This window comes from Engystomops pustulosus, chromosome 1 (assembly GCF_040894005.1).
Source record: "Engystomops pustulosus chromosome 1, aEngPut4.maternal, whole genome shotgun sequence".
NCBI classification, from domain to species: domain Eukaryota; kingdom Metazoa; phylum Chordata; class Amphibia; order Anura; family Leptodactylidae; genus Engystomops; species Engystomops pustulosus.
Window position 1 is genome coordinate 269,428,593 of NC_092411.1, and position 8,846 is coordinate 269,437,438.

The following is an 8,846-nucleotide window of genomic DNA, read 5'->3' on the forward strand; positions in this document are numbered from 1 at the left end:
AGACTGAGCTGCTTTTTCAATGTCTAGTCAGAGAACAGATTTTTTTAAAAATTTATTTTCGGATAGATATTACCTTATTTCATATATCAATAATATACAATAAATATAATATATATAAAAGAGGGCTTGGAATACAAATATTATCATCCTAAAATACTCTCCCCGCCCCTTCACATATAACATAATATACCTTTACATTCACTATATAGATACTTACAGTATACGGCTTACGTACAAGATAGGTTCCATATCTTTGTTCTTAAGTTGAATTTGTATACAAGTCTGAATTGTATATTTTATAATTGTAGGTCCAGACAATTGTTTTTGCCCCAGTAACAATTGGAGTTTCAAAATTTTTTGCTGTAATTGGACCAAGGATTATCAATAAAGCTTCATTACAGACACCTTACAGCTGATCATTGCAGTCTGGGACTATAGTAACATCCAGAGAGCTTCACCAGAGGTCACACGAGGCATGGGGGGCCGTCTGTAACTAGGGGTCGTCTGTAAGTCAGGTGTCCTTAGCTATGGGACCTCCTGAATTTGGTTTAACTATCAATTTCTTTACAACTTTTTACAACTCTTACCCCAATTTACTGACCACTTACCACTCTCTTGGTGACTAGAGAAAAAACAAAAAAACTAGCACCAAAAGAAGCCTCCCAGCCGATTAATAGTGTGTAAGATGATGCTGTGATTTCCTGCTTGGTAAAGGGAGAAAGAGCTGCATTTTTCAGTACAAATAAAATTACAACCTTAATATTTTGTAGGGAAGGTTTTGTGTTTAGAAATATCAGGACAGGATAAGTCATGTGACTCATCAAAAGCTGGAACTGGAATTCTGACGCAGCGAGGAAGAATTTAGGAGCGCTGCTCTGGAGTAAGGTACCACTTGCCGACTACATAAATACCTCAGGACAAATTGTTAAAGCTTAGAGATAATAATCAACAGACCAAGTGTTTTCTGCGCAGCTTCTCTGTATCCCAGCTGTACAAACATCTGCACTTCAAGAAGGGATTGGATTATTTGTGATCACAGGGAGGACATCTAAACAGAGTTAAGCCAAGTTCCAGGCAAAGAAACGCAGTATATAGTTTATTCTGACACGTATCACGCAAAACAAGCAAAGTTATATAATAAACATAAGGAGTAGATGACCTTTGGAAAAAATTTGCATAAATCCATAGTCTTGTGTTTGTTCATGAAGACCTGGGCTCCATGCACATGATTGTACGGGGGCCAGTGATATGTGCACACAATTTGCCTTGGCCAGTTGATTGCCTACCGGCAGTTTAGAACAAAAACGGACCGCATACGGTTGTCAACCGCGTGCAATCCGTTTTAATTAGGGCACATTTACTTACCTACGCGATCCCCGATCCGACAGGGATGAACTCTGCCGTGATTCATGAAGATTGTGCGCCCGATATCCTGCATGTGTCGCTTCCCCGCTCAGGTCCGCCGGAGTTCACCTTCTTCTTCCCGGTTCATGTAAGTTCTTGGTTTGCGATTTTTAAGTTAAATCCAGCGGTTTGTCCGAATCTGTCGGATCGTCCGACAGCCCGCCCCTCGATTTGTGTCGCATGATTGTGCCAAAATCCAATCGTGTGGGTTTAAAAAAAAACGTTTTAAATCCCTGTCCCAGTGGCGCAAAACGGAAATCGTCGGGATGTCCGACAAAATGAGCCCCATTGACTTCTATGGAGGTCCGTGGTCTGCATGTGAGAAAAAAATAGTGCATGCTGCAATAAAGCATGTCTGCACATCCATGGAAAAAACAAACGGATGTGTGAACAGACCCATAGGAATCAATGCGTCAGTATGCCATCTGCAAAAAAAACAGATCGCATACGGACCTCAAAAACGCCCGTCTGAATGAGCCCTTATACAGCAAATGGTAGAAAATAACTAAAAAATAAATGGCTCCAGCTGTTCTGTGTCTTTGTCTCTGCTCAATCATCCCTCTCCCCTCTCCGTAGACTTATAAGTACTGTAGGATTAATTTGCCTGACCACTGCTCTTTGTTAGCCCATGTTATAGGGGCCTTTAGATAGAAGAGTCAAATTCTTTGCTTGGCTGTTGTATTGTACAAGTGATACAATTCTTCCCTTCATATATGCCTGGATGCTAAGGAGAAGAATTTCAAAGTTATGACTTGATGGGAAGTAGTGGATTGTAATACAGGAGATTTGGGCGGCTGCCCGGGGCCCAAGCCTTCTAAGGGGCCCATGACCACTTGAACCAATTGTCAAGTTTGATAATACTGGAGGCGGACATCCACATGCATAGTCTGTCAGTCTGTGCCTTGTAAACAATTGGATCTTCTCTCCTTAATCCCAGGCCCAGTGGCAAAATCTTCGGTTAAAGAGGGTCAGGAATAAACTTAATTCCATTTTTGATCTATTCAGGTATAGATCTCCATGGGTGTGCAACATCCCCCCACCGGGGCCTGGCCTTTCCTTGGGGCCTGGAGGCAGCCGGGGCCCAGAATACCGGAGTGGCTGGCGGTTGCGGCCTAGGCAAGCTGATGTCACGGTGCTTGGTATGGGGACCGGAGGACTGTCCTACAGCCTGGCAGGTCTCCAGCAGGGTGGTGTGTGCAAGAAATATTGAGGGAGAGGCTGATGTACTGGTTTTCCCTGGGGCAGCCCTTAGTGTCTGTAGGATGAGTCCCTGGGTGATGGTTGGAAAGCCCGTGGTGGTAACAGCCGTATCCAGGCATCAGACAGAGGAAATGTTGTGCAAATCAACTTACAGTTCTTTATTGAACAACAGGTATCAGGCAACGGGCCTAAACAGTCAACAGCAGATTCTGGTACTGGAGTGGTCATGGAGAGGGGTCCTCAGGAATAAAGCACCAGCCTGGTAGTAGATGTAGGCTGGGATAATGGAAATGGAGCTGTGTCCAAACTGTGGAAGCTGCAGCTCTGGGTTAGAGTCTCCTGACTCTGTTCCTGGGATTGGTTTCTGTGGCAGCACTGAAGGTATACTACACACTGGGGCACATTTACTTACCCAGTCCATTCGCGTTCCAGCGGCGGCTTCTCCGACGAGTGTTTGGGTCTTCCGGCAATTCATGAAGGTCCTGCGGCCGATGTCCACCAGGTGTTGCTGCTGCGCCGAGGTCCGCCGAGGTGCGTCGGAGTTCACTGATCTCTTCCTGGTGCATGTAAGTATGGCGCGTGCGACCAATTTATTTTTTTTTTTAAATATGGCGGTTTTTAACTAATCCATCGGGTTTTCTGACGGCCACGCCCCCCGATTTCCGTCGCATGCAACCCGGCGCCGAAATCCGATCGCGTGCGCCAAAATCCTGGCGGAATTCGGCGCAAAACGCAGCAAAACGGAAAAAATACCAAAACCCGATGAAAAAACATGAATCGGGCCGTTAATAAATGTGCCCCACTGTCTCTCTCTTCACTCAGACCATGTGATCTGGACTGGACAGGCAAAGACCAGACTCTAGAACCTTCATAGAGGGTTCACGACTTCCGCTTACAGCCCCTGACCTAGAGAGGGCGCTATCTGCAACGACCAGCCTGCATATGTATTGGCAGGGGTGTTGCAAGTGGAACAACGTCATGACATCATATTAAGATAAGTCCTTGTCAGCTTCTTGCATATTTAGCTCTTGGTCTGATGGGAACAAAGGTTTTTGTGATCTGAAAATCTCATACTTTTTAGGACTTTATTTAGCCTTTTATTCTATAAACAAATTTTAGCACCAAAAATGTGATGTTGAAATCTGTATAAACAATTTCAGGGACAACTCCTATTGTTTCCAAGTGTGTAGTGGAAGTGAGGAACATAATAATAGAACATGCCCATGTACGGTCCAGGCAGTTATCAGGACTATAGTGACTATAAGTAGAGATGAGCGAGTATACTCGTCCGAGCTTGATGCTCGTTCGAGTATTAAGGTACTCGAAACGGCTCGTTGCTCGGACGAGTATTTCCCCTGCTCGAGATCAAGCATTTAATTAAAAAAACACAGTGAAGAACAATGAAGAATAGAATAAAAACAGTGAACACAGTGAACACAGGATCATTTAAGTGAAAAACACAGTAAAGAACACAGTGAAGAATAGATTACAGATGTTCGGCACATCTGCTTACTTGTCGGAAGATACGCGCGGAACGGTGCGAACAAAATAGTATGTGAAGAACAATATATATGTGTGAAGAACACATTGAAGAACACGGTGAGCAGGACAGAGACACCGGGGAGCAGCACAGAGACACCGGGGAGCGGCACGGAGACATCGGGCAGTGGCACGGAGACATCGGGCAGTGGCACGGAGACATCGGGCAGTGGCACGGAGACATCGGGCAGCGGCGCGGAGCGGCACGGAGACATAGGGGCACGGAGACATCGGGGCACGGAGACATCGGGGCACAGAGACATCGGGGCACGGAGACATAGGGGCACGGTGACATCGGGGCACGGAGACATCGGGGCACGGAGACATAGGGGCACGGAGACATAGGGGCACGGAGACATAGGGGCACGGAGACATCGGGGCACGGTGACATAGGGGCACGGAGACATAGGGGCACGGAGACATAGGGGCACGGAGACATCGGGGCACGGAGACATCGGGGCACGGAGACATAGGGGCACGGAGACAACGGGGCACGGAGACATCGGGGCACGGAGACATCGGGGCACGGAGACATCGGGGCACGGAGACATCGGGGCACGGAGACATCGGGGCACGGAGACATCGGGGCACGGAGACATCGGGGCACGGAGACATAGGGGCACGGAGACATAGGGGCACGGAGACATCGGGGCACGGAGACATCGGGGCACGGAGACATCGGGGCACGGAGACATAGGGGCACGGAGACATAGGGGCACGGAGACATAGGGGCACGGAGACATCGGGGCACGGAGACATCGGGGCACGGTGACATCGGGGCACGGAGACATCGGGGCACGGTGACATCGGGGCACGGAGACATCGGGGCACGGTGACATCGGGGCACGGTGACATCGGGGCACGGAGACATCGGGCAGCGGCACGGAGACATCGGGCAGCGGCAAGGAGACATCGGGGAGACTTTAGTGGAAGAAGAGCAGCGGATCCCGGGACAGCGTATCTCCCGACAAGTAAGCAGATGTGCGGAACATCTGCAATCTATTCTTCACTGTGTTTTTCACTTAAATGATCCTGTGTTCACTGTGTTCACTGTTTTTATTCTATTCTTCACTGTTCTTCACATCTGCTAACTTGTCGGGAGATAATATACTCGCGGAACAGTGAAGAATAGATTGCAGATGTTTGCATATGCAACACCCTCGCCGATGCAATGGCGAGGGAGTGTTTGCGAATACGTCCCACCTGCATGTAATCACATCAAACTACATGGTCCTGATAGGACATAGGGGTATTGCAGTGGTGAATCCTGCCTGGCAAGGCAGGAGTTAAGTATTTTGTATGATGCAAGATGCTGTTATCCAATGATCTGTGTTACATCCTGTTCTTTGTAAGCTGAGATGTGATTGGAGGAGCAGCCACCACCTGACCAAAGGGAGGTAATAAAACCTCTGGCCAGGAATGTTCTGGAGAGATTCTGAGGAGATTCCAGTGTAGGAGAATCCTAGAGATCAGTGAGTGAGTGAGTAATCTCTGTCTAGCCCATACCAGAGCAGGAAGAGCTTAGCCCCTGCCTCTGAAGAGTGGAGTATTAGACTAGAGTTAGTGTAGTGAGGAAAAGGGGTATCATCTTACCTTTAAAGGTGATATCTGAAGCCCTACAGGACAAGCTGAAGCTTCCTACCAGGACACAGCTGCCTTCCCAGCCTGCCCTCTACATCCAGGCTGGTGAACTATCTCCTGAGGCTCCCTCCAACTCACATCTCAGCACTCCATCTACCTGTTAAAGGCACGTTTGCTGCGGTTCCTGCCGGTTCAAATAAAGAACTGTAAGTTGTTTTCTTCAACTTCTGTCTCCGTCTGGTCCCTGCTAATACGGCTGCCTTCATCACCGGCACCCTGTCCATCACCCAGAGACTCACACTCGGGACATTAAGGGGTTGCCCCAGGGAGATCCGCTATAGCAGCCTCTCCCTCATCATTTCTTGCCAACACCACCCTGCTGGAGACCTGCCAGGCTGTAGGACAGCCCTCTGGTTCCCCCGTACCAAGCACCGTGACAATAGCGTGCTTAGGCCGCAACCGCCAGCCACTCCGGTACCGCGGGCCCCGGCTGTCTCCAGGCCTCACCTCAAGGGCTAGGCCCCGGTGGGGGATGTTGCAAGTGGCGTCACGAACAGGATTGATACTTCTGTGCCTTATTACGGCATTAAAGACTTTCCTTTATTAAAAAGACTGTGCTGCCTAACCCTGCTGCCATCCGGGTTTAGGCCCAAGTGATTGTGTGTTTCACATTGAACTGTTATACTGCTGCCACGTGCTGTCGAGCGCCGCTCCAGCACTCAAGAGGTTAATTCCTGCAAGAACTGTTTCAGCTCTGCTACATCCGGCGCTGCTGCGCCTGAAGCATTTACCTCAGAGGCGTGTGGCAGCAAGTATTTCCAGCCCGCCAAATCCTCACTGGCGGGAACTCCAGAGGCGTCACTAGGCTCCGCCCCCTGCGCGAGTGGCGCGAACTACCGTGGAGGAGGAGCTGGAGCGAGTGCGGCCGGCAACGAAGAGGGTTAATCGGCCATCTTGGATTTCGGCGCAGGCCGCGCCTGAAGCCTGCCAGCAGTGTGCGCCTCATCCGGAGATCCGGCGCACGTGTCCTGCGACTGGAGGAGAACACCGCTGAGCATCACCGAGCCCTGCTGCCTGCCGGACATCGGGAACGGAGACCTTCATGCACCGGAGCTGTCCTGTCACCGCGGCTGATCCTGAGTGAGTACCGCTGGGGAAGTTAAAGGGGGGTAGAGATTGTTTCCGATGCTAGGTTATTGGCTCACCTCCCAGGGAATAGTGACTGTGTCTTAAAGTGCCCACGTCCCATTCTAGCCATCGCCCATAGCAACGGACATTGTGTAACCCTACAGGCTTCCCTCAGCTAGGCCAGTCATGTCCACCCAGGACGAAGATACGGGACTGGAGCCAGTCCCGTCCCCTGGTCCCTCCTCAGGGTACCGGAGCATGTTAAGTCCTCCAGAGAGTCCCTTCAGCCCTGCTACAGCTAGTGCCCCTGGGACTCCCACCATGATGCCTCTGACTATGCCCTACTATCTGGGGGCCCCCTGGTTACCCTACTACGAGGGAGAAGCACATACTCTCCCTGAATTCAGGGACAAGTTGTTAGCCACCTTCGCCTTGCTCCCGTTCACAGAGGAACAGAAAGTGGGCATCCTCATCGGGCAGTTGAAAGGACCCGCTCTCCGGGAAGTCAAGTCTTGGCCCCGAGAACAGTGTCAGAATGTGGTCCAAATTCTTGATAGGCTGCGCAACACCTTTGACAAGTGCACCGTCTCCGAGTTGAAGCAGAAATTCTTCGGGAAAAGACAGAAGCCCCAAGAGTCCCTCCGAGACTTTGCCCTCTCCCTACAGGAGACATGGAAGGCCATCACCTGCCTTGAGCCCAAAGACGCTGAAACCTCTGATCAAACCTTAAGGGAACAATTTATTAATGGACTTGTTGATAGAAATCAAAGGTGTCAACTAAAGATCATCTCTTCTCAACATGCCCAGGCCTCTTTCCTAGAGTTTAAGGAAATTGCCATTGACATATTAGGAGACCGACCACCTACTGGGCCGCAGAAAGAGCCTGAATCCGTGGAAATGGAAGAATCTGCTCTCGCTTGCCATCCCCCGCAGTCAGCATCACCTACTCCTGCGGCTATGGAAGTTACTGGCATAACAGGACCGGTCCCGAATCTGGCGGACACCCTGCATCAAATCCTCGATCGGTTGACCCAGTTGGAAGTAACTGTCTCCGCTATGAGGAGGAAACCTCCAGAGAACCCGGTACGGTCAGCTACTCCTCGTGAATCTCCGACTAAACAGCGCCCAAAAGAAGCGAAGTCGTTAAGCACCTGGAGTCAGAAGAAACCCCGTCAGCGGTGCAGCTACTGCCATAAATATGGGCATGAAGAGAATGACTGTCGTCAGTTAAACGACAAACCCTTGGAGCTAAGGGACGACCTCCAAGGGAAGAACTTGTAAGTCCCCGAGATGCTAACTGGATGCCCAGGTTCGTGGGGACTCGCCCTATGGTTCATGTAACCATCAACAGAGTTACCCTACCGGCCTTAATTGATACCGGCTCTCAAGTGACCACCCTCCGGAGTGCTGCCTTCGAGAAATGCCGAGGAAGAGCATCCTTAGTCCAGCCTCCAAAGGCTTACTTGAATATCATTGCTACGAACGGAAAACCCGTACCCATCCGCGGCTACTGGGAGCCCACGCTAACCATTGGAGACACTGAGTTAACCAGACAGGGCGTAATGGTGACACGTGTGCCCGAAAACGGTAACTTCTCCCTGGTACTGGGTACCAATGTCCTCCGCAACTGCTACCCTGAAGTGCTGAAGGCTCTCCACGACTCCCTGCCAACAGTGCCCAACGGTTCCCGGAAGGTAATTCAGGAGACTATGCAGGTTCTAGCGGCGCAACAGAAGTTTGCTGGCCCTAATGGTGAAATCTGCAGAGCCCGGATCAAGGATCCCCAACCTGTCCGCCTTCAACCTGGGACTGAGACGCTAGTATGGTGTCGTGCCTGCATGGTCGTCCAAGGTCAAGACTACCAGGCGATAGTAGAACCTCTACCAGCTGATGAAGACCTGCCCATTCTAGCCGCCAGGAGCCTAGTCACTGTATCCCGAGGACAAGTACCCATTCGATTACTAAATGTGGGAGACTCCCCAGTGGATCTGAGA